Here is a 26059-nt window from a genome sequence, read left to right as displayed (position 1 = left end):
GTTTGCCAATATTTTGTTGAGAATTTTTGCATCTACGTTCATGAGGGAGATTGGTCTGTAATTTTCTTTTTTTGTTCTATCTTTGCCTGGTTTTGGTATCAGGGTGATGCTGGCCTCATAGAAGGAGTTTGGTAGAATTCCTTCTTTTTCTATTTCCTGGAAAAGCTTAAGAAGCAATGGTGTTAGCTCTTCCTTAAAAGTCTGGTAAAATTCAGCAGTGAATCCATCCGGGCCTGGGCTTTTTTTAGTTGGGAGATTATTGATAACTGTTCGGATCTCCATGTTTGTTATAGGTCTATTTAAATGATTAATCTCATTTTGATTTAATTTAGGTAGGTCATATAGATCAAGGAAATCATCCATTTCTTTCAGATTTTCATGCTTTCTGGAGTATATGCTTTTGTAGTATGTCCCTATGATTTTTTGAATTTCTCTGGAATCTGTTGTGATGTTGCCTTGTTCATCTCTGATTTTATTAATTTGTGTCTCTTCGCTCTTTCTTTTGGTCAGATTTGCTAAGGGTTTATCAATCTTGTTTATCCTTTCAAAGAACCAACTCTTTGTTTCATTAATTCTTTGGATTGTTCTTTTTGTTTCTATTTCATTAATTTCTGCCCTAATCTTTATTATTTCTTCCCGTCTACTAATTTTTGGTTTGCCTTGTTCTTCTTTTTCCAAGGCTTTAAGGTGAAGCATTAGGTCGTTTACTTGCGACCTTTCTAATTTCTTAATATAGGCACTTAAGGCTATAAATTTACCTCTTAGAACTGCCTTCATTGTGTCCCAGAGATTTTGGTATTTTGTGTTCTCATTATCATTTGACTCTATAAATTTTTTGATTTCCTTTTTGATTTCTTCATTGACCCACTCATCATTTAGTAGTGTATTGTTTAGTTTCCATGATTTTGTGTATGCTCTGTAGCCTTTCTTGCTACTGATTTGTAGTTTAATTCCATTGTGGTCAGATAGAATGCAAGGAATTATTTCAATTTTCCTGAATTTGTTAAGATTTGCTTTATGTCCTAATATATGGTCTATTTTAGAGAATGTTCCATGTGCTGCTGAAAAGAATGTATATTCTGCAGCCTTTGGATGAAATGTCCTGTATATATCTGTTAGGTCCATTCCTTCTATGACCTCATTTAGTCCAGATGCCTCTCTGTTTATTCTTTCCCTGGATGACCTGTCAATTGATGAGAGTGGGGTGTTAAAGTCACCTACCACCACTGTGTTTGGTGTTATCTGTGACCTTAGTTCTAATAGTGTTTGTTTGACGAATTTGGGAGCCCCCATGTTAGGTGCATATATGTTTAGGATTGTAATGTCCTCCTGTTGGAGTGTGCCCTTAATCAATATAAAGTGACCTTCCTTATCTTTCTTGACTAACGTCGGACTAAAGTCTACCCTGTCTGATATTAGGATAGCAACCCCTGCTTGTTTTCTAGGCCCATTTGCTTGAAACACTGTTTTTCAACCTTTCACCCTAAGATAATGTCTATCCTTTGTAGAAAGGTGAGTTTCTTGGAGACAACAAATTGTAGGATCCTGCTTTTTAACCCAGTCTGCACATCTATGTCTTTTCGTTGGGGCATTGAGACCGTTGATATTAAGAGATATTATTGAAAGGTGTGTGTTTATGTTTGCCATTTTTGTGTGTGTGTGTGTGTTACTGGTTCTATCTGTGCTCTCTTCTGTTAACTGGTATTTGAGTATAGCTTGTTTTTTCTAGGTTCCTTTTATGTGTGCTTTTCCTTTTGTTCAGCATGGAGGATTCTATCAAGTATTTTCTGTAGAGCTGGTTTTGTCTTCAAATACTCCTTTAACCTGCTTTTGTCATGGAATGTCTTTATTTCTCCATCTATTTGAATGGATAACTTTGCAGGATAAAGTAACCTTGGTTGACAGTTGTTATCTTTCAGAACTTGGAATATATCACTCCAAGCCCTTCTGGCTTTAAAAATTTGTGTTGAATAATCTGCTGTAATCCTGATGGGCTTGCTTTTGTAGGTAACTCAATTTTTCTCGCTAACTGCTTTCAATAATTTTTCTTTGGTTTGTGTGTTTGGAAGTTTGATTATAATATGGCGAGGGGAGGTTCTTTCTGGGTTTTGTCTGGCTGGGGTTCTAAAGGCTTCCTGTATCTGTATTGGCACCTCTTTCCCAATTTGGGGGAAATTTTCCTCTATGATTTTGTTGACGATGCCTACTATGCCTCTGGAGTGGAGTTCTTCTCCTTCTACTATGCCCTGAATTCTTATATTGGATCTTTTCATAGTGTCCCGAATATCTTGAAATTCCCACTCATACTTTTCTATAAGTTTGTCTTTCTCTTTGTTGGACTGCATTAGGTCTGCCACCTGGTCTTCTAGCTTAGATATTCTGTCCTACAGAGTTTTTATTTAAAAAACTCTGTAGAAAATCTCACCAGTAGGATGGATGAGGGAGAGGACAGAATGCAGTCCAACAAAGAGAAAGACAAACTTATAGAAAAGTATGAGTGGGAATTTCAAGATATTCGGGACACTATGAAAAGATCCAATATAAGAATTCAGGGCATAGTAGCAGGAGAAGAACTCCACTCCAGAGGCATAGTAGGCGTCTTCAACAAAATCATAGTAGAAGTTTCTCCTGATTTTGTCCTTCTGTCCTTATTCAGTCTTCATCACAACATGGGTATAGCTGCTTTTCGTCACTGGAACAAACATCTGACCAGAAGTAGCTTGTGAGAGGAAAGGGTTTATTTCGGGCTTGCAGAATCCAGGGGAGGCTCCCTTGTGGCAGAAGAAGCTGGCTCCATAGATGCATGGCAGAGACTCCAGCAGCCGGAGCTCCAGCTGGCTCCTGACTCATCTTAGTGCGGGACCAAAACATCTGCCCCCAGTGACACCTCCTTCTGCAGTCACATGTCTTATTCAGAATACCTTGAATTTTTTTTGACCCTTTCCCCACCCTTCTTTTGCACAATCTCTTCCTCTGTTCTTGCTTAGGCCATTCCCTTTCATATAATCTGTTCTTCTACTTACATATATACAATACCATCCCCTTAAGTCTTTCCCTCTCCTCCATCCCTTATAGCTTTTTGTCTAGCTTACTGGCCTCTGCTACCAATTTTTGGTTTCAGCTCTCATACAAGTCTAAACACTTGTAACTAAGATCCACATATAAGAGAGAAGATGTGATGTTTGGCTTTCTGGGCCTGGGTTACCTCGGTTATTATAATCCTTTCCAGATCCATTCATTTCCTTGCAAATTCCATTATTTCATTTTTCTTTATTGCTGAGTAGAACTCCATTGTGTAAATGTACCACATCTTTATTGTCCATTCATCTGTTGAGGGACATCTAGGCTGGTTCCATTCCCTAGCTATTGTGAATAGAGCAGCAATAAACATGGTTGTGCAAATATCTCTAAGGTAGTGAGAAGAGTCATTAGGATATATGCCTATGAGTGCTGTAGCTGGAAAATATGGTAAATATACTTTTTAGCTGCCTCAAGACCCTCCACATTGATTTCTACAATGGCTGTACCAGACTACATTCCCACCAACAGTGTACAAGGGTTCCTCTTTTTCTGTATCCTTGCCAACACTTATTGTCATTTGTTTTCTTGATGGTAGCCATTCTGACAGGAGAGAGATGGAATCTCAAAGTAGTTTTTTTGTTGTTCTTGTTTTTTGTTTTTCAAGGTAGGGTCTCACTCTGTTCCAGGCTGACCTGGAATTAATTCTGTCATCTCAGGGTGGCCTTGAACTCACGGCGATCCTCCTACCTCTGCCTCCCGAGTGCTGGGATTAAAGACGTGCGTCACCACACCCAGCTTCAAAGTAGTTTTAATCTGCATTTTCCTGATGGCTAAGGTTGTAGAATTCTTTTTTAGATGTTTATATGCCATCTGTGTTTCTTCTTTTGATAACTCTAGTTCCAGAGCCCGTTTTTTAATTGGGGTGTTTGATTTCTTATTGTTTTGTTTTTTGTGTTCTTTGTATGTCCTGGATATTAATCATCTGTCAGATGTGTAGCTGGCAAAGCTTTTCTCACATTCTGTGGGTTGTTTCTTATTCACAGTGGAGGACCTATTCTGTGATAGTCCTGTTGTGGGAGTTGGGAGTGCCAGCACATTGCAGTGGCTGGACCTGCGGTACACGTACAGTCATGGTACCTTGCACCCTAGGCAGACTGTACACTGGGGAAAGACCAGACATAGCTCAGGTACAGTTTTAGGAACATTAAGGACCTCCTAGGGACCAATTTCTTTCGTTAGCTGGTACTTTCCAAACTCTGAAAAGGTCAAGATGGGCCATGTGCCTGGGTTGAACCTCAGTACCAGCTCACGGAGCTGAACTCCTGTGTCCTCCTTGCCACCCTTCTGTAGGGCGTGAGAAAAGAATGGTTGCTTCTCCTCATAGAAGGAAACATGCTGCCCCAAGGTTGGGTTCATTTCATGTGTCTCAAAACTGTTACCGTGTTTGTTTCTTCCTGTCACCCATCCATCCCCCCCTTCCCCAATTAGATTCTAAGTTGCCTTTGGTTCTCCCCCAATCCCTCTCTCTCTCTCTCTCTTTCCTGGTTCATGGAGCCATATGGAGCTGACCTCACCCCAATGGCAAGCATGTGTGTGTGTACAAGGTTTGCTTGCTTCAGAAGTAGTCACACAGAAGCCAACCCAGATGGACATCTTGTGCAGTGATAAAGAAGCGCTCTCTCTTGTTCCCTGGGTTGCTACCTTGGAACTGCTGGTAGACAGCCAAGTGAATAAGTGTGAAGAGCTCATTGAGAGAAAAGAGCAGCACCAGAGACAGACAGAAGAATCTTCTGAAAGACGTCATTTGGGGGGTCTTCGTCCAACTATGCCTGAAGATAGAATGTAGATTTATTATTGTTACAAGAGCCAAATAAGGTGTATTTTTCTGTTTTTCACTTGCACCACCATGCCTGGCTATGCCTGTTTTTTTTTTTTTTTTTTTAACATAAGTTCTGTGAACTGAACTCAGGTACTTAAGTGTGCATGGCAAGCTCTTTATCCACTAAGGCATCTTCTCTACCACTAAGCTTATTTCTTGATGGCCAGGACTTTGCATCTTGTCTGACCCATCAGCAGGCTGCTGCCCCTCCAGGGATGACAGACATTTTGCCTGGCAAGAAAGGGTAGGATTCTCACATCTGTGAAACCTTTTGGCTCACTGGGCTTACAGAGCCCCAGGAAACATTTAGTTGCTTGCGCTCTGTAACATTGCTGAAGTCACCTGTTGCAATGGGAGGCCAAATGTATCCTGACCATTGCTTTCAGGGCTGTGAAACACTTAGGACAATATGGGGAGTTTTGAAGTCATAATTTTGGTACTTGCTGGGTTGGAAAGATTTAGAAAAAGAAACTTTATGAAGTTCTCTTGGCTAAGACAGTGGCAGGCTGCTGTAGGATAAAGAAAGTAGAGGAAAGTCCCTGAATACCTCATCAAGTTATAGCATTATGACATTACTAAGATGTCTTTTATTGCGAGTGACAGACTCTTGTTTGTTTTTGTTTTGTGTTGCTGGGGATCAAACCCAGACCTTGACCATACTAGTTACCTTTCTATTATGGAGCCATATTCTCAGTCAGTCTGGTAAGGGATAGTGTGTGTTGTACATGCATGTATGCCTGGGGGTAGAGGCATGTTTGTGTGAGTGTGGAGGCTGATGTCAGGTGCCCACCCAACATTTTTGTGGGTGTTGGGCCAAGCGCAAGCCCTTATGTTTGCCCAGAAAGTACTTTATCTATTGAGCATAGACTCTGAAGTGAACAGTGAAGAGGGTGTTACTGGTCTCCCAGTTGAAAGTGCAGGACTGGGTCCAGTTTCAGGTGAGGACATCGTAAATACCTCATGCAGACATAGTCTCCTTTCTCTGTATTAGTTGCATTGTGTTCCTCCGGGCAAGTTTTCATTCTCTATCAGGTTTTATCCACACAGTGGCTTTGAGAACTGTAAGATTTGTTTTTGAGTTTGTGTAGTATATATGTATGCTCTCTACCTTATTTATCAATGCAAGGTTTCTCATTGAATTTCATTGAATCACCAATTTGGCTATATTAGCTAACTGGCAAACCCGGAGGATTCTCTTGTTTCTGCCTCCTCACTGCTGGGTGTGTGTCACCATCCCTGGCAGTTTTACATGGCTACTTGGGATCCAAACTCAGGTCTTCATGCTTGCATAGCAAATGCTCCTCTGCCCAGTCTCTCTCCAGCCCCCATTGTAAGATTTTATCCTGCCAGATTGAGAACTGTTGATAAAATTATTCTTTTCCCTAGCAGTTCCTGCAGAAGCCCAGGGCTCATGTTCATGAGCTTGAAGAAGGTGACACCTGAAGCAGCCAGTGTGGCCAGGGGAGAGCAGTGTTGCTAACGTCACAGCCACGTGTATGGGTACCTGAGTGGAGGGGTGACCTGCAGGAGAAAGCATTTCCTGAAACAATGTGTCATGGTTCTAAGCTTGAGAGAGGTGGGCTTGCGGGAGGCCTGGGAGCTGCATCCCAGGTTCTTCCTGATTCAGCTGGTGCTTATACCCTAGTAACATGACCTCTTTCATTCACTTCAGCTTCAGGCATGAGATTTTTCAGGAGGGTTCTTGGTTTAACTACTACTTTTTTTTCTCTCATGGTGTTAGCAATTGAACCTAGGGCCTTGAGTATGCTAGACATGTATTCTACCAATGTGCCAAGTCTCCACTTAGGACATTGCTGAAGGTCTTGCCTCTGCAAGTCTCCATGTTGATAATGCCCCTATATTTGCTGCCTGTGACAGGGCACCCAGCCAAGCATATCTCAGACAAATATCTGTAATGTTTGTGGCATGGTTGTGACTTCCTGTCTTCCAATATAGTTTTTTTTTTTTTTTTTGCCTTGCTTTTCACTGTCTGGGTCATTTGATATTACATCTGTTGCTTCCTGTTTTCTAAGCCTCTGACTCCAGCCATCTGACTGTCAACTTCTTCATAAGTGATGTTAGCTTTAGTCACTTGTTTTGGTATATTAATTGCAATTTGCGTAAAGAAAGCTGTCAGGTGTCTGCTGATTTTTCTCAGCCTCAGACACTTCCCTATTTATAAGTGTTTGTTTTTCAGACACAGGGACTTTCTCTGTCTGGTGTGGACGTGGTGTGACTATGTGACCACGGTCCCCACCTCAACCAACAATGCAGCAGTGGCTCTGTGTCTCCTGGGGCCATAGCTCCCCACTTCTCATGGGTCTGTCTGTCTGTCTCAGGAAAAGGTTGCTGCAGACCTGACCAGCTAAGCCATTCCCCACGCTCTTTTTCAACTCTTTGGGAGGGAGGCTCTTTCCTTGCCCCTTCCTCTCCACTTCTCCAATGCAGTGTTGTCAGACCAGCAGTCAAACTGCTAAGAGCACACTTTTTTCTTCGCACTTCATTTACCCTTCCTTTCCACAGATGGCCTCCCTGCAGAGGGAAGGGATGGAGCCCCACTGGCCCCAGGAACAGAGTAGTTATGAGCTCACTCATTCAGCATCCTGGTCTTTGGGAGGGAATTTTTTTCTTCTTTTTTTTTCCTTTATAGTGTTGTATATGTGGTGTGTGTGTGTATGCATGTTCGTATGTGTGTCAGCACATGTATGTGTAGGTGCAAGTGCATGTATGGAGGCCAGAAGTCAAAGTCAGATGTCCTCCTTAGTCTCCAGGGATCCACATGTCTCCCTCTCTCCAGAGCTGGGATTATGATGTGTGCCATCACACCTGGCATTTTACATGGGCAATGGGGAAATGAACTCCGGTCCTGTGCTTGCACAGAAAGCACTTTACTGACCGGACCATCTCCCCAGCTCTTCATGTTCCATGTTTCTACTTTTCCCTCAGGCTGGGGGGCCCCAGCTGAGTAGATGATTTGGGCCTCCAGCATTTCAGCTAACACTGGCCCCAGAGTGAGGGAAATCCAATTGTCTTTGAATTATCCTTACAACCATCTTCTACCTGGTCCATGAAGAGTGAGTGTCCTTGTGGCTCATCATCACTGCCTGTGTGGGCAAGTGTGAAATGCCCACACTCAACACTATGATGAATGAATTTTATCCTTTTTTGATCCTCAGTCCAAAGTTAGGGCCACTGGCAAACAAAATACTCTTCTGTTACAACTTAAAACAGAAAAGATTCAACAAAATCCCAACTCCCAAGCCCTGCCTTGTTTCTGTACAATACTTTGAATTACATCAGTTCTTCTAAAACCATCCCATGAGGTTGAGAGAGGACTGACATCATTGATGGATAGGAGGATTCAGATGGGGACAGCACAGGAACAAGAGCAATGTCAGTGGGTTTCCAAATTCCACTTAGCTTCTTTTTTTCTTAGCTTATATTTGTATGCGAAATGCCCCCACCTCTGACCCCATAGCACATGTGTTTGCACTCTTGGTCACCAGCTAGTGACAGTTTTGGAAAGTTGTGGTGCCTCAGTGGAGGAAGTGGGTCACTGGGAGCAGGTTTTGAGGTTTGGTAGCCTAGCTCCACTTCCTGTCCTTTGTTTCTTTTTCCGGACTTTAGACACCATGTGACCAGCTGCCTCACTCTCCTGCTGCCATACTTTTCCCACAATGTTGGGAGACATCCCCTCAAACTATAAGCCATACTAAGCCCTTCCTCCCTTAAGTTGCTTCTATTTAGGTATTTGGTCACAGCAATGAGAAAAGAAATTAACACAGCTGACAGAAGAAACCAATCCAGGCAACCAAAGGACCAGCAGCCTTTCACTCAAACAGAAAAGGTTCCATGTGACTGGATGTGCTAGGGAAGTCATCCAGAGCAAAGGGGCCTTTACAAAGCTACCAAGACCATGGGAGGGACAGATGCCTGCGTCTCAGCAGAAGATAATTCTAGAATCTCTCAGTTCTTGCTTCTGTGTGGAAGGTGGCCTTCAATGCCCTATCTCTGAAATGGTGTGAACAGAACCGGGTTTCTCATGTGTCTTCCTGGGCTCTGAGAGAGCCAGTAGCACACTTGGCTGAACTCTGCCTCTGTCCCCTGATCCTTCTTTCACCACTTAAACCTTATTCCAATATTATTGAGGAGATGTCACCATAAGCTCAAGAAGCTTTTTTCACCTGGACATGATTCCTTTGGTGGGAATCTATAGCACAGGATGTGAGGTCAAGGTGCCCTGGTGATGTGTCCTGGCTCAGACATTTTTACCTGCTTAACAACTTTCATGCCACCATGGTTTACCTGTAAAGTGAGTGTTTTGTGTGTTTCTTTGTTTTTAAATTTAATGTTATTACATGCAAGCAGAGAGAGAGAGAGAGAGAGAGAGAGAGAGAGAGAGAGAGAGAGAGAAGAGAGACAGACAGAAAGAATGGGTGCACCAGGGCCTTCAGCTGCTGCAGACAAATTCCAGATGCATGCACCACTTTGTGCATCTGGCTTTACATGGGTACTGGGGAATCAAACAGGTTGTTAGCCTTTGCAGGCAAATGTCTTAACTGCTAAGCCATCTCTCCAGCCCTTGTGTTTGTTTCCAAGGGTGCTATGGTACCTAATAAATGCTCAATACAAGGAAACTCTCAGTATCTTGTTGGATACATTCTCATGTTCCTAATCCTATGTGAAAATCCAGTGAACTTCCAATGAACTGCCTGTAGATTATTATGACAGTCACAGACTCCATGATGTTTTCTTGTGTGTGCATATATGTATGTGTGGATGCACAAATATTTTCATGTCTGAACACCCTGCAACATTTCTTTCTAAGAGCCCCTGTGTATAAAACTGTTTCAGAGCTGTATGTATTCCCCCAAGGCTTATGGAAGGGACTGATACTGGGTAGGCAACAAACAAGTATTTGTCGAATCCATCCACCCACCCATCCATCCATTCATGCTTCTCTTCCCTGACCCCTTCTCCCTCCCTCTCTCCTTTTCTTTCTGCTTGGATCCACTTCAGATGTGTGCTGTGCCTGTCAGCTTGTTTCATGATACCCTGTGTAGGAGGAGCCAGGAGACACCCCACTAAGGTAAGAGTCTTCTCAGTGTTGCTACCCAGTGCCCGGGCCCTGGCCTGCGAGGAGAAATGGTGCTAGAAGATGAGTCACGCTAGGATAGAGGAGAGTCTGGCATAGGGCCCTTTGCCCTCTAGGAAGTGTGGAATCTGCCCAAGACAGGCAGCGGCTGGCACAGGGTAGTCATTAAAACAGCATTTGACCTTCTGGTAGCTGTGGTGGGGCCTTGCAGACCTCAGCCCTTTCTTGCTGTCCTCTGAGACCTTCAGAGAGCGGCCCATCCATCATGGGGTCCCCTAGGAGGGTCATGGGCATTTTTCTGAGGCTCAGTTAAGGGGCTCTGTTTTCAGCACTGATCTTGTCAGATTTAAGCTGTCAACCGCACAGACTCTGAAAGCCTGTCACAGACCCCTGGGGACGGGCATGCAGAGGATAACCTTGAGGGGGCTCTGCTGAGTGTGGGATTGTAGTGATAAGAGGGACAAATGAGAAGAAGCCACCTGGGTGCATCACCGTTGTGCTAGTCCACACCAGCCCTTTGTGTTGATTCTCGAGGGACATGTGGGCAGCTGCACTGAATCTGTTTCACCCTATGCCCTCCTGACAGCCTCTCTTGCTTTCTGCCATCCCTATAGGGAATGTGGAAGAGGGAAATGCATGGAGCAGGTTAAAGGTGCAGTCTGGCATTACCACCTAGAAGTTGTGTGATCTTGGGAGGTTACTCAATGTCTTGGGCTCTGTTTCTTCAGGATATGTTGAAGAGTGCAGGACCCGACGCACCCTTAAGCCTTATGTGTGGGAATTGGTCAGTGACCAACCACAACTGTTATCATGTTCTTAGGTTGAGACCCCAACCAGTTTGAGTTCTTGTTGGCATTCTCTTCATATTTTGTGTGTATGTAGTATGTATATGTGTATAATCAGATGTGTGTGCATGTGTAGACTGGAGGTTGCCATAGGATGTCTTCCTCGCTTTCATTGTTATTTTTTGAGACAGGGTCTCTCACTAAATCAGGAGAGCAGAGCATCAATTAGGTTAGATTGACTGGCCAGCAAGTTCCAGGGGACCTTCCATCTCTGTGTCCCTAGCTGGGATTTACAGGTATGGCACTGTACTCAGCTTTTATGTGGATGCTGGGATGGAACTCAGGTCCTCATGCATGCAAAACACTCACTTTACCAGCTGATCTGTCTTCCAGCTTCTGAGAGTCTAGGTTTCTAGATGGTGAGAGTAACATTCTTGTGCATAGCCTGGCTCTTCAGCATTTACTAACTATCATTTACTAACTGTATGCTGGGTAAGATGTCAAAAGCTGTGGGACAAGAACAGTTGGCCTGACCTCTCTTCTTTGCTGGAGGGTCTTTACCTTTGGACAAAGCAATATTCCCAAAAGGCCATCTTGCCTGAGATAAGGTGGACAGTTGGAGCAGTGCAGTGGATCCAAGAACGGTCTTGACTCACAAACACTGGTTATTTCCACAAGAGGCAGGGCTGGCGTGTGGAGAGGTGAGGAACAGGAAAAACGTGGCCAGACAGTCTGTTGGGGTGGCAGAAGTCATGAAGGACATTGCCTGCCCACAATTACTCAAAGGCACTGGCTGTACTTCCTTCTGGCCCTTTAAGAAAGGCACCAGCCTTGTGAAATTTCAGAGCAGAATGGAAACTCAGACACCACACCTTCCGTGCTGAGACTTGTGTACTGTGTGGTTCTGGCCTGTGAGTGACAAGGGAGCTTGTTTGTGTGTGGGTCATTCCCACTCCCAGATACCCCAGGCTAGTCCAACCTCAGACCCACTGAACATAAGAGCAGCCTGGCTTTGCCCTCTGGTCACAGTACTAAATTGTGTATTGCTCATTTCTCTTCTCAGTGCCATAAGATTTTGAGTAGACCCACATTTTCCACAGTGTTGTTTTAAACACCATGGACAAACAGAAGCTGAGTTTAGGTAGTGTGTGACCAAGCTCTTTGATGTACTTATTTCAATATGTAACTGGCCCATTATACCTGTGATATCGTGATTATTGTTGCCTGAGCTAAGGCTAGGTTTACTTAACTAAAAAGGAAGAAACAAATATAAAGAAAAATGTCAGCTAAATGCTAGTGTAGGTTAACAATGGGAGATGAAAATGTTAAGCTTAGGCACAACTTAAAAATTTCTGTTAGTTGCCTGGCGTGGTGGTGCATGCCTCTAATCCCAGAACTCGGGAGGCAGAGATAAGAGGATCACCGTGAGTTTGAGGCCACCCTGAGAGTACAGAGTGACTTCCAGGTCAGCCTGGGCTACAGTGATACCCTACCTTGAAAAATAAAAACAAAAGCAAAAATAAAATTCTGTTAGTCACATTGAAAAAAACAAACATGTGGAAATAATTTTAGTAATACAGATTTTATGTAATTTAGTATCTCTAAAATGTCATTTCTGTATGTAATTCCTAGAAAATTATTGAGAAATTGTATATGCATGTATGAATAATAAGTTGTCAAAATTTGCTCTGTATTTTATATCTTGGTCATACCTACAGCTATGCCCCAGCTACTTTTCAGGGTCCCAGTGGTCACAGGTGGCCAGAAGTGTGGCTTTAGGTGCGATGTAGATGTGGCGTTATGATGTGAATCTTTTTTTTTTTTTTAATTTTGCTGCACAAGACTTTTATTTCATTTGGTCCAAGGCTTGGGGGAGGGGCTCTGGGCGTTACAAAGCTGCCTAGTGGCTGGGGAGGCTGGGTGTAGGAGGTCCTGAGGGTGGTTAAGGCAGAGCAGGAGTCCCCGAAGGCTGTGCAGAAGCCAGTCATGCTTCAGGGTGAGAGGCTGGAACAGATAGTCGCCCAGGTTTGGCCGAGGGCTTCCCCTCCTCATCTGAGAAGTGGTTCTCTAGGAAGTCACAGAGATGGGGGTGGGGGTCTGTGTGGCTAGAACCCAGTGCGTGGAGATCCAAAAGAGCCTGGTTCAGGTTCTTCTGCAGCACCAAAGGCGGCTTCCATGGCCTCCTGGGCTTTTCCTCACTGGTCTTAAGAAAGCTTCTGTACAGAAGAAGAGCGCTCAGCCGGCCTCTGTGCTGGTTTTGAATCTTGAGTAGCCACTCGGCACCCTCGTGCTTCTCCTCTGCCAACTCTCCAAAGAAGTGGTCCACGCCCTGTGGAGCCACATTGTCCAGGTTGAAAGAGTGGCTCAGAGAGAGCAAGATGTAGGAGTCTGCAGGTGCAAGTTGACCAGGCAGTTGACGACAACCTCCATCTCAGTGGAACAATTCTGACGAATCTGGGAGGTCATGGCTGGTCTGGAAATAAGGAGTTAGAAGGTTCTGGCTGGTCCTGGAAGGTGCAGACGGTGAGGAGATGGTCCTGGAGGTTATGACTGAAGAGACTGGAAGGCAGTTGGAAGTCTCCTGGTCTGTTCTGTCTGAACACTGTTGAAGCAACATAGAGAGCACACTGCTTAATTTGAATTTTAAGTGCTACTCAAAGTTTCCATGAGGTAAAGGCTGGCTCCCTAGGGTGGGATCTATTGGGAGGTGGTGGTGGTGGGACCTTTAAGAGGTGGGGCCTAGTGAGAGGCCATAAGGTCACTGAGCATTAGTCCTTGAGGGACAGTGAGATTCAGCCTTTTCTTCTTTCTCTTATTTCCCAGCCATGAGGTGAGTAACTTTGCTTCTCCATGTGCTCCCACCACAAGCTACTGCTATGATGAGCTGCCACAGGTCTCAAAGCAATAGGACCAGTGGATCATGGACTAAAACTTCCAAAATGAAAGCTTATCTTAAAACTTGTTACCTCATGGGCTGGAGCAATAGGTTAGTCAGTAAAGTGCCTGCTGCTCAAGTATAAGGATCTGAGTTTGGATCCCAGCACCCATGTCAAAGCTGGGCATGTTAGTATGTTCCTACTATTCCAGTTCTGGGGAGGCAGACACAGTAGTATCCCTGGGGCTTGCTGGCTGGGTAGTCTAGCCCAGTCAGTGATATCTGGGTTCAGTGAAAGGCTCTGTCTCAAAACCTCAGGGGCCACAGAGAAGGCTCAGTGGTAAGAGCACTTGCTGTGCAAGTAGGAACGCCTGAGTTTGATCCACAGCACTCATGTAAAAAGCTGGGCATGGGCACGCATATCTGTAACCCTAGCTTTGAGTAGTGGCAGAGGCAGAAAGAATACTGGAGCTCCTCAGTAAGCCAGTGCAAGCAAGCTCCAGCATCAATGAGAGACTCTGTGTCAGGAAATGAGACAGAAGAGTCATAGAGGAGGGCACCTCATGACGTCTTCCTCTGGCCTCCATACATATACATGTAGGGTGCATGCATCTGCGCACACACATGTACATACACATTAGAAATTGGAGTGTGAACCGGGTGTGGTGATGCACGCCTTTAATCCCAGCCCTGGGGAGGTAGAGGTAGGAGGATCACAGTGAGTTCAAGGCCACCCTGAGACTACAGAGTGAATTCCAGGTCAGCCTGAGCTAGAGTGAGGCCCTACCTCAAAAACAAAAACAAAACAAAACAAAAAAATTGGAGAGTGATTGAGGAATATTCCTGATGTTGACCTCTGGCCTCCACATGCACATGCGCAAAAATGCTTGTGCACCCACACACACATATGTACTTATAAACATACAAACACATCCATGCATACATGCCACACTCACATCCTCATGTACAAATTGATTATTTCAACATGAAGAAGCCAAAAGGAGAATTTCCGCAGGTGAGAGCCCTCCGGCTCCTTCATCTGCCTTACCCGGAACCGCTCTCATTTGTCTTCTAAACTAAGGTCCACTCCACCTCTTCCTTACTGGGCAGCATACTTCATAGTTGCCCAGTGGATATGCCATGTGTGCAAAATTCATATTGGAGTAGGTTTACTAAAGTTTTTTCAAGAAATAAATCAGAGAGATGCTTCTTTAGAAACTCAGTTGGAAATGCCCTTTGGGTGGTCACTCGCCCTTCTGCTGTCTCTTAATCATGGGCCAGTGGTGACTTGCCAGGCTCTGCTCATCCCTGGGATCTGCTATTTTCAGGTTCACCTGGTAGATAGCCTGAGGGTATGGGGCAAGCTCTTCTTCAAGCCACTTAACACCATTTGCTATCAATCTTTTATATGCATCAGAGTTGCCTGGGGGGGGGATTCTTAATGCATGGGTGATTTTACACCATCAGACAGGCATATGATTAGGACTCTGTGTGTGTGTTTCTGTTGGGGCTTGATAATTTGAGAAAAAGTCTGAAATCTATTCCCATAGTATACAGGCTGGTAATGGCTTATTGGAGAACTCCAAATTGCAATTTTGTTGGCCTTGCCATTTTAGATAAGCCCTTTATGAGGAAGTAATATGCTTGGTCTATCTGTGGTTGGGACCAAGTTAATTGGACATCTAAATATTTTCAATAAGTCAAATATGTTTTTCTTTTCAGAGAGATATTAACTTAGCACTCCCAGAAACAAACAAGTAATAATGAATAAATATTATAATGGAGAGTCGCAATTATGCAAAAGTGAATGCAGTATGTCTTCCCTTATCTGCAGTTTATATGTTCCAAGACCCTTAGCAGATATCTGAAAATATGGACAGTTTGAGCACCAATCTACAAGTTTAAAAGAACTACCTACTAAATTCCAAGTAAGGTAGGCATCAATCAGCTCCTGAGGCCCTTAGTGACTGTTATTTTCCAAAAGGGTTCTCATTCCAAGTCTTCATTTGTTATCTCTGCCATTTTCTTACCTACAACACTCTCCGGGGATCAGTTATGGAATCAGGACAACAGCATGAGTCATTAATGCAACTAAGGTTGTCATGTATGGGGCTTCCATGTGTATGTCTGCTTGATAGTGTCTGTGTGTATGTGTGGGCATGTGTGTGTGATCACTTGTGCATGTGAGAAAACACATGCATTCCTGTGCAGTTATATAGCATTACATCATAGGAAACACTCCTGAATCTAGAATCTCAAGTCTCACCAAAAATATTGTCCTTAAAGCTGGGCGTGGTGGTGCATGACTTTAATCCCAGCACTCAGGAGGCAGAGGTAGGAGGATTGCCATGTGTTCGAGGCCACCCTGAGACTACATAGTGAATTCCAGGTCAGCCTGGGCTAGAGTGAAATCCTGCCTAAAAAAAAAAAAAAAAGTTGTCCTTGCCTGGTGTGGTGGTGCACGCCTTTAATCCCAGCACTCAGGAAGCAGAGGTAGGAGGATCACTGAGTTCAAGGCTAGCCTGAGACTACATAGTGAATTCCAGGTCAGCCTGGGTTAGAGAAAGACCCTACCATGAAAAACCAAATGAAAGAGAAAAAAAAAATGTCCTCTCATCCTGGTTCCAGGAACAAAGCTAGTGGGATATATGGAGTCCAGGTGGGGGAGGACAGTTGAACTCAACTCTTGGTGAGGAGGGATCCTATAGGATTCTTAGGCCCAAATGCCATGTGGTAAAGACAAGGACTCTTACCCCTCGAAAAACAATGGAATCCTTCAAGCTCAGGAAGAGTATTTAGATTCATTAAAGACATACTCTGTACCAGGCATTAAACGTTTTTTACTGTGTGTGTGTGTGTGTGTGTGTGTGTGTGTGTGTGTGCGTGTGCGTGTGCGTGTGTGTGTGTGAGCCAGTGCAGCACATGTGGGTGCATGTGTGTGTAGGGGCTAAAAAGACAACTCTGTTGTCATCTGCCTTTTTTTTGTGTGTGATAGGGTTTCTCACTTGCCTGGAACTAAATAACTAGAATAGCCTGTCTGGCTAGTGAGCCCCAGGGATCCTATCTTCAGAGCTAGGATTACAAGACCATTCCATCATGCCCAGATCATTTTTATGTGAGTTCTGAGTATAAAACTCAGGTCCTAAACTGGGCATGGTGGTGCACACCTTTAATCACAGCACTAAGGAGGCAGAGTTAGGAGGATTGCTGTGAGTTTGAGGCCACCTTGAGACTACAGAGTGAGTTGTAGGTTAGCCTGGGCTAGAGTGAGAGCCTACCTTTAAAAACCAAAAAAACAAACCACCTCAGAACCTGAAGCTTCCAAGGCAATTGCTTGACCACCTGAGCTGTCTCCTCAGCTGCCTTCCCCCATGGCCTTTACATATTCAGGACCAAGTGAGCCCTGGCCACTATCCCACCACCAAGAGCTTGTCCCTTGCCTGAGGCTGTTCCTCTAGAACAACAGAGAGTCCTGTTCTGTTGCAGAAAACCAGTAGCAAGTCACTGTGGTAACAAGCAATTTGCTGCTCCTATATGGCCCTGTTCAAATTATGGGGGAAACTCCTGTTCAGTTGACTCCTGGGCAAAGTGACTGGATTGTACTTCCCCTTAAGAAATAGAGACTGACCTGGGTTCAGGAGGATTTATGAAATGTTTGATCAACAGCGCCAGAGGATTTGTGTTGTGTGCTCCATGCGCCTTGTGACTAAGGGCTGCAGCAATTTAAACAGTAAGCACTAGGATGGAGAGGGAGGCACTGAGACACCCCCCCAGCTCCCCACCCACTCTCTTCTCCTCCCTATCCTGCTCCATGCCTAATGGAGTGCTGACTCCAAGGGTTGTATCCACAGATGGCTTTTGGTAGGTTTAACAAATGGGAGAACGAGGCAGGATACTCAAGGGAGAGAGGATAGAGAGGTTGCCAGTTACCTTGTCTTTCAATTGTGGACATTCTAACTGGGAAACTAGCCTTCAGGTCTCCAGCTTTACCTGAGCTCTACTGACATGAGTTCCTTCCTGTAGTTTCCCACAGGTGACTAGCCCCTGGACATCTTGCCAGGCACGGTGGTGTGTGCCTGTAATCCCAGCAGCAGAGAGGTGGTGACAGGAGGATCCCCAGGGCTCACTGGCCAGCTAATTGGTGAGCTCCAGACCAATGACACCGTGTCTCAAAAGAATGGTGTTCCTGAAGATGACACCTGAGATTGTCCTTTGGTCTCCTTATGTATGTGCATGTATTTGCATGCACACCAGTACACACATGTACCCACACACATGCAATCATGCATACATACATGCATGTCCACCACACACACATACATATACTGAAATAAAATAGAGTTTGCTTCAAAGATGGAGGTATTCTGAGATATATTCTAAAGTTATGAGGAATTACAAATGGCCATGCATCATCATGAATGACCTTGCTATTCAAGATCTGTTAGAAATCAATACTTCTTGGTCACATGTAATCATGAAAAGGTCATGACAATAGTGAGAGCAGGCCCTCACCACAGCTTGGGTTTGCTGAATAATTCTAGATACTTGTTCATGTTTCTAAGGCTTCATTATTTTGTCCATTTCATGCTGAGGTCTTCATCTCTTGTACTTGCAGAAGGAGCATCAAATAAGGACAATGAGACCTAAGGGTGGTGGATTATTAGCCCCTCATTGTGCCATCATGCATCCGTGACACACTTCTACGTTCATCTCTTTGGAGACCCTCATGACTGCCATCCTTAGCATTTGGGCATAACTGAAGCCAAGTGAACTGAAGGGAAAGTTGGCTCTGAAACTGTGGACTCACTGAGGTTACAGTGGTTTCCTGTCCCCATTAAGAAGAGCCATAACTGTCATACATATTGATTGATGACTACTTCTCAGAGTCTGCCTGGTGAAAGAGCATGGAGTTATGTGGGATTCCCACACCCTCCAGAGCCCCCAAAGAATGAATTATTCCCAGAAGGTCCAGTGTCGTTAATATGGGGGGGGATATTTTAGTGTCCATGTCTTGAAGTCACTCCATCCATCTAAGTTTGTTTAATTTCTCTGAGAAGCAGTGCTATGGGAAGGACTGTTAAACATTTCCAAAACACATTTTTAAAAAGTCACCAGTAGAAGAAACAATTGACCAAAAACATTCCCTTCTGTTGCAGCACTCTGCTTGTTGCTTGCTCTTACAAAATGAAAACACACTCCCAGGCCCAGGTATGGCCCATGTTTCATGGTTGTGTCACCCGAGGGGTTTTGTTTGGAAGGAAATGGGCAGAGCTACTGAGAGTGTGCCACAGTGTAGAGCAATGGTGGGCCAGAGGGTGATGGCAACAGGCTCAGTTTCTGGGTCATTGCTACTTATTCTCTCTTTACCTGGATTTCCCACTCTCAAATAGCTGCCTCTATTTTTCAGGCAGAAGCTCTGACCCTTTCCCATTGTCTTCACTGCCACTGCACTTCTCCCTCTTCTGGTTCCGAGTTCCCAGTAGACCCAGGCTGTTTCTCTATCTGCCTTTCATTGCATATCTTTGGCAAGTAGTTTGCCTTCTTCTGGGATCAAACTCTAACTGATGCTCCATCAACAAGGTACAATTTCCCTGCTCCTGTCTTGGGGTTTTGGAACCTCAACTTTGGGGCTGGTGTCTAGTCTCTGTACTTACTGTCTCCAAGGAGTGCACAGGGGACAAGGAGGGTAGATTCTTTGTTTGGCCTAAAAAATTGTAACTGGTTTCCAATTATCAGAGAATGCAAATTGAAATGATGAAATAACATTCATTTCTTCCAGATTGGCGAATGTTAATTAAGTCTGGTGACAATAAGGACAGTGAGGAACAAAGGAACTCTGGTGGGAGGGTGAATTGGTACAGTCACTTTGGAAAGCAATATGGCAATATTTATTGGAATCAAAAGCACATTCATGTTATGAGATAGCAATTCTCTTCCTGTATATGTAGCCTGGAGAAAATATTATGTACATGTGCAGATTTGTACTTGTATATGTGTATACACAATCCATATACACACATGTGTGAACACAGGCACTTCTATATACATGGACATATATGCATGGACACAAAAGAGGGCTGATTATACAGTACAGAGTTACAGTTTTTAGGATATGGTAATAGAATTGAATACTAAACTATATAGAAGTCAATATAAATGTACTCAACCAATTTTTTATACACATGCAAATTTTAAAACAATGTTGAATTTAAAAACCAAGTTGCAAAAAGATATATGTACATTACATATTCATGCATAATATATATATAGATGTAATTTATGTTAACATGTAAACATGATTTTTATTGATATGTTCATATTTATCTTATAAAGTAATATATCCATGCGGAGATGAAGAAAAGGGAAATACAGTGTTAGTGGAGAGAGAGGCAGGGATAGGTTGATTAGTAGCACTGAGCGAGATGACAGCAGAAGTTCTGTGAGATCTTGCCCAGCATGGCAACCACGGGCAACAGTCATATTCTGAATGTTTGAGGAATGTAGATGCAAGCTTCCTGAATTTTTTTTTTTGTTGTTGTTTGTTTTTTGTTTTTTTGAGGTAGGGTTTCACTCTAGTTCAGGCTGACCTGGAATTCACTATGTAATCTCAAGGTGGCCTCGAATTCATGGCAATCCTCCTACCTCTGCCTCCCGAGTGTTGGGATTAAAGGCGTACGCCACCACACCTGGCATCCTGAATGTTTTCATCACAAGGAAATGATGAATATTTGGGGAGGTAGATATGCTTAACCTGGTGTAAATGTGTGCCTAATCTGAAGCACCACATAGCCGCCCAGTAGTATGTATAATTTTTACGTACCTGTGGAAAGATAAACTAAACATGTTAAAAAAGAAATGGGAGCTGGGGAAATGGCTTATCGGTTAAGGTGCTTGCCTGCAAAGCTGAAGGACCCTGGTTTGATTCTCCAGAACCCACCTAAGCCAGATGCACAAGGGGCCGCATGCATATGGAGTTCATTTGCAGTGGCTAGAGGCCCTGGCGTGCCCATTCTCTCTATCTGCCTCTCTATAAATAAATAAATAAAATATTTTTAAAAAAGAAAAAAGGAAATGGAGATTTACTTGCACTGAACATTCTTATTTTTATAAAAGGAAGGAAGGAAAGGGGGTGGGAAGAGAGAAATTGCTTTATCTGAAGCCAGTATCAAAATATGTGAAATCTTGGTGATAGACTTATAGAAGTGTAGTGATCATTATTATAGAAGTGTAATATTTTATTATCTTAGTATCATTGAACTGTCAAATTATACATTTTCTCTTGTTTTAATTTTTAAAATTTTGCATGTACATACATGTTTACATCTGGGTGGGCACACGTGTACATGTGTGTACTTTTGGTGAGGGGCAGAGGTGTCTTCCTCAATTGCTTTTACATTACTTATTGAAACAGGTTCTCTCACTTGAACCCAGATCTTGCTGATTCCACTGGTCTGGACAGCCAGCTTGCGTTGGGGATCCTATCTCCAACACTCTAGCGCTCCAACACTCTACAGGCAGGCTGGCATTTATGTCATTTCTGGGGACCCAACCTTAGGTCCTCACAGTTGGGCCACAAGCATTTTACCCATTGAGCCATCTCCCTAGTCCACAAACTTCAAATGTAAGAAAATAATTTTGAGCCAGGCATGGTGGCACACGCCTTTAATCCCAGCACTCGGGAGGCAGAGGTTGGTGGAACACAGTGAGTTTGAGGCCACCCTGAGACTATATAGTGAATTCTAGGTCTGCCTGGGCTAGAGCGAGACCCTACCTTTGGTGGGGGGGGGTAGTAAAAGAAAAAAGACAACAATTTTGTCCTGGATAATGTGTACTGGCTTGGAGATTCATAGACATGCACTTTCAGGCAAGGTATTTTGAGAACATCTGGTCATCTTGTGGTTTCAGAATCTTCTATGGTTTTGTGTAAACACCTGCCTTGACAGGGATGTCTCAGCACTGATACCTCCCTCGGTGGGACTCAAAGAAATGAACAGTCACTTTAAGAGAAATCAAACCTCAGGCTGCCCATAAACCCAGTTCTGCTCTCCCATCCTCAAGATTCCCACTAAACTAGATCTCACAGCTGCTGAGAATTAGGGCTCCAGGCAGTCTTGTGGCAGGGGCTGGGGGACTAGGGAAGAAAGAGGAAGCTGAGAGGTTGGAGCCAACTCTCAGGCCTTCCTCTTTGGAAAGCCTGGGTGTGAGGGGCCAGAGCCAGCCTGTGTGGGGAGGAGGAAGCCAGGCTCTCATGGCAAAATTCCCTTGAGGTGGGGGTGAAGTTTGCCCTGTGTTCTGTTTCTCAGGCTTCACTTCCCCAAATGCAGGCACATGTGCAGCTGCAGGAGACTGGTGGTGGCACCCTGGGATCTCTAAGACCAGATCAGCAGAGGGGCAGAATTTGAGCTAGTGACTTAGAGGGACCTTCCAGGGTGTTCCCTTTTCCAGGACTCACTTGCGGATGGCAGTCACATGCTCTTCTCTCCTCTGCCCCAGTCAGCCTGGAAAAGAAAGACCAACACCAAAATACTGACCTCTGATTCTCTGTGTCCTTAAAAATGTAGCCACACTCAGGGTCTGACTAACAGCTAGGAAAAAATCGGTGCAAAGGAGAACTCCTCACTCTACCATTCAGATAATAATAATAATAGGTGCAAAGGAGAACTTATCGCTGTACCATGCAGATGAAACTGATTTTGTGGAGTTGGGGAGCTATGCCAGTAGGTAAAGTGCTTGCTGGGCAAGCAGGAGGACCCAAAGTTGGACCCCTGGCACTCTCAGAAGCTTGGGTTTGTACCTCTCGTGTTGGGGAGGCAGAGGCAGGAGGATCCCTGGGGCTTGGTGACTGGCTACTTTACCTCCAGGTTCAGAGACCCTGTTTCAAAAGGTAAGCTTGAGGAGGGCCGTAAAACAGGGGACAAGGAGAAGAAGAGGGAGCTCATCTTGGGTCTGGCTAAGTACATCCACAAGATGATCCACGTAACGTTTCAGGGAGGCCAAGAACGTGAATTGGTCCATTTGCTCCCTGGCTGTGCAGACAAGGGTGAGGAAGGAAACCACACCTGAATGTGCCATTTTCCCATAGATCTTTTCTTTTCTTTTTGCATGTGTATATGGCATGCCAGTGCTTTTGCTATTACAAATGAATGTCTGTCAGCTTTCCATGGGTTTTTGTTTTGCTGGGTTTTGACATACAGTCTCACTCTGTAGCCCATGCTGTACTCAAACTCACAACAATGCTCCTGCCTCTAAGCAGCTAGGCTGGCAGGCATGTGCCCCCACACCTGGGTCTGCAGCCTCTTTGATGTTTTCTTCTCTTCCCTGACATGGGGACCCATAAGCTGAAGTGTAGGGGACATCAGTCTGAATGCACAGTGCTGAACATGTGGGCCCAGGCTTAACCCTAGCACTACTGGTTAGAAGCACTCTGCCTCCATGCTGCACAGTTGGCAGTCAGCTCCTTGGAGTGGGGGCACATTGAGGAAAATTTGTCCATGGGCCACTGTGAAAGTGCCGCAGAAAGTGCAGGCACAGAAGGGCTTGCCTAGAGAGGCCAGACCTCCCAGGGTCCCCTCCCTTTAAAGTTCTCCAAAACTGGGCTGGAGAGATTGCTTAGTGGTGAAGGTGCTTACCTGTGAAGCCTAGAAACCTATGTTCGACTCTCCAGATCCCACATTAGCCAGGTGCACAAAGGTGAGGCAAGCGCAAGGTCAGACATGCCCACTAGTTGGTGCAAACATCTGGAGTTCATTGCAGTGACTGAGACCCTGGTGTGCCAATTCTCTCTCTCTCTCTTTACAAAATAAATAAATAAAAATAAAAACAAATTTCCCCAAAGCCTCCCTCCCCCAAAAAAGGTAAGTTTGAGAACAATCGAGGATGACACCCAACATCAACCTCTGGCTTCCACATACATGCATACATGTACACACATTCATGCTCACATACAAGCGCACATACACAATACATATATACAAAAATGAATTAATAAAACATTGATTTCTCTAATTCCCAGGCTCATCAGATCTATTATTTTGGTAAGCTTGGGTCTTCCCCATCCATACCCTGACCCCACATTCTCCAAGAGTTCCTTCTTTTAAAAAGAAATGGCAAAAAAGCACAAAAAAATTGGAAAAAGCACAAAAGCACAGTGGTTGCTAGAGTAAAATTTCGAAGCAGTTCCATGTTAGCCTAATGCCTTTTATTCTAAATGCTTTGGAATCTCAGTGGGCAGGAGGCCTGTGAGGATGAGGTGACTGGATGGAGTGAGAGGACTCGACCACAGTGTCTTCCTCAGATGCTCTCAGCGCAGTGGGAGAGGGGGAGATGCTACAGTGGCTAAAAGCTTGGCCACTTGACCATCCTTATCCTCTTGGCCCCCTGCCAGTAGGTCAGTGGTTCTGAGACTTTACAGAGGGTCCCCTGACAAATTGATGCAATGAGTGTATTTCAGAGCAACTAAACCTGAATCTTATAAGTGAGACCCAGGCATCTGCACGTGTGTGTGTGTGTGTGTGTGTGTGTGTGTGTGTGCATTTATACGTGTGGAAGACAGAGGTCCATGTTTGATGTCTTCCTCAATTGTTCTCCACCTTGGTTTTTTTTTGAGACAGGGTCTCTCACTGAACCTGAAGCTCACCTACTTGGCAAGACTAACTGGCTGGCAAACCACAGGGGTCCTCCTGTTCCCTCCCAGTGCTCAGTCCCAGGCAGGCCCTGCAGTGATTGGCTTTGTGTAGGTGCCAAGGAGCTGCGCTCAGATGCTCATGTTTGAGCAGCAGTACTTTAACAACTGAGCCTTCTCCCCAGTCTGGCATCTGCACCATTCATAGAATTCCTCAGGGTGTTGGAGAACCAGAATTGTCTATGCCGTGAAACACTGGGTAGGTGTACTTAGGGTCTAGTGAAAAAGATCAAACAAAAGATTTCATTTTGTCAACAATAACTCAAGACCACTTGAGGGTTTACTGTTGGCCAGATGCTGTACCAAATGTTTTCTGTATATTACTTAATTAAAATTTCAAAATGACATGCTGAGGTAGCTTATTTGCTTCATAGAAGAGGAAACTGACCTTCAAATAAGTTAAGGAACTTACTCAAGGTGATGCAGCAAAAATGTGACTGACTTCAGAGGTGAACTTGGAGCTGCTGATGCTAATGAGGTGGAGTGTTACTCACTTTCTTTCTCTGTCTCTGTCTCTGTCTCTCTCTCTCTCTCTCACACACACACACACAATACTTAGAAACATTTTCAATGATGTGTTTGTAAAAACGATCTTGCTCAGCTGAAATTCAGAACTCAAATTCTTAGTCTACCGCATGCTCCTTGAGCTCTTTGTTATCAGCTTTCTACTGAGGACCACACTGAAGCCAAGGGGGTGTCAGCCTCTGGTATTTGGGCACAAAGGGTCACAGTGACTTTCAACTGAAAGGTGATGAGAACATTCATTTGAGTTTTAAGGCTTGGGAATTTATGCAGTCGTCATTTTTCAAGGCAGTGTGTTGACATCATGGAAAAGATGAATGATCCCAAGGTGTAACTTGTTCTACTTATGAGCTGTGCATTGTTGAACAAGTTACTTCCCCTCTCTGAATGCCACTTTCCTCATGTGGAAAATAAGAAAATAAGGGCTCAGTTGAGAGGGTGCTTATCTAGCATGCATGGAGCTCTGGGTTTAATCCCTAACATAGACATGGCATGGTGTGGCATGTCTATAAGCCCACAGTCAGGAGGTAAAGGCAGGAGGATCAGAAGTTCAAGATCACCCTTGATTATCTAGTGAGTTTGAGTCTAGCCTGAGATATATGAGACCCTATAAGAACAAATGACAAGAAATCAAACAAAGTATTTGTCAAAGATCTTCCAGTACTATGATCCAAAGGCTGAATATCATTATGGAAACTTTTGTATACCAAAAGGATGCCCTGTAGCCATTGGATCCGTGACTCATGCCTGAGAACCATATTGTAGGAATAATTTCAAGCTTCATGATGGAACCAGAAGCCAATCACCACTAGAGAATACAGAGCGCTCAGGTAACAAGAGATGGTGCAGGAATGGTTAGGAAAGGTTTACATTATAATGCAATGATGGATTTATATCTAGATTTAAAATTTTTATTTAATTATGTGTGTATGCATTTGTGTGTGAATGGGTGCATATGTTTGTACATGCTGTTTGTTGGAGGCCAGAGAACAACCTTGAATGACATCCTCAGGTACAGTGTCCACTTTTTTTTTTTTGAGACAGCATCTCTCATTGGCTTGTATCTCATCGAATATGCTTCACTGGCTGGCCAGTGAGCCCCAGGGACCCACCTGCCTTCAGCTCCCCAGCACTGGGATTACAGGTAGTGGTGTGTGTATGTGTGTGTATGTGTGTGTGTAACCCACCATGCCTGGCATTT

At 44.2% G+C, this 26059-nt stretch overlaps 1 pseudogene; it reads right to left on the bottom strand.

Annotated features, from left to right (window-relative positions):
* Positions 1-12764: 12764 nt before the first annotated feature.
* LOC101601369 lies at positions 12765-13246 on the bottom strand (annotated as a pseudogene).
* Between the last annotated feature and the right edge of the window lie 12813 nt (positions 13247-26059).

This window comes from Jaculus jaculus, chromosome 5 (genome assembly GCF_020740685.1).
Source record: "Jaculus jaculus isolate mJacJac1 chromosome 5, mJacJac1.mat.Y.cur, whole genome shotgun sequence".
NCBI classification, from domain to species: domain Eukaryota; kingdom Metazoa; phylum Chordata; class Mammalia; order Rodentia; family Dipodidae; genus Jaculus; species Jaculus jaculus.
The sequence above is the reverse complement of the archived record's forward strand: the minus strand, read 5'-3'. Positions and strand labels throughout refer to the sequence as shown.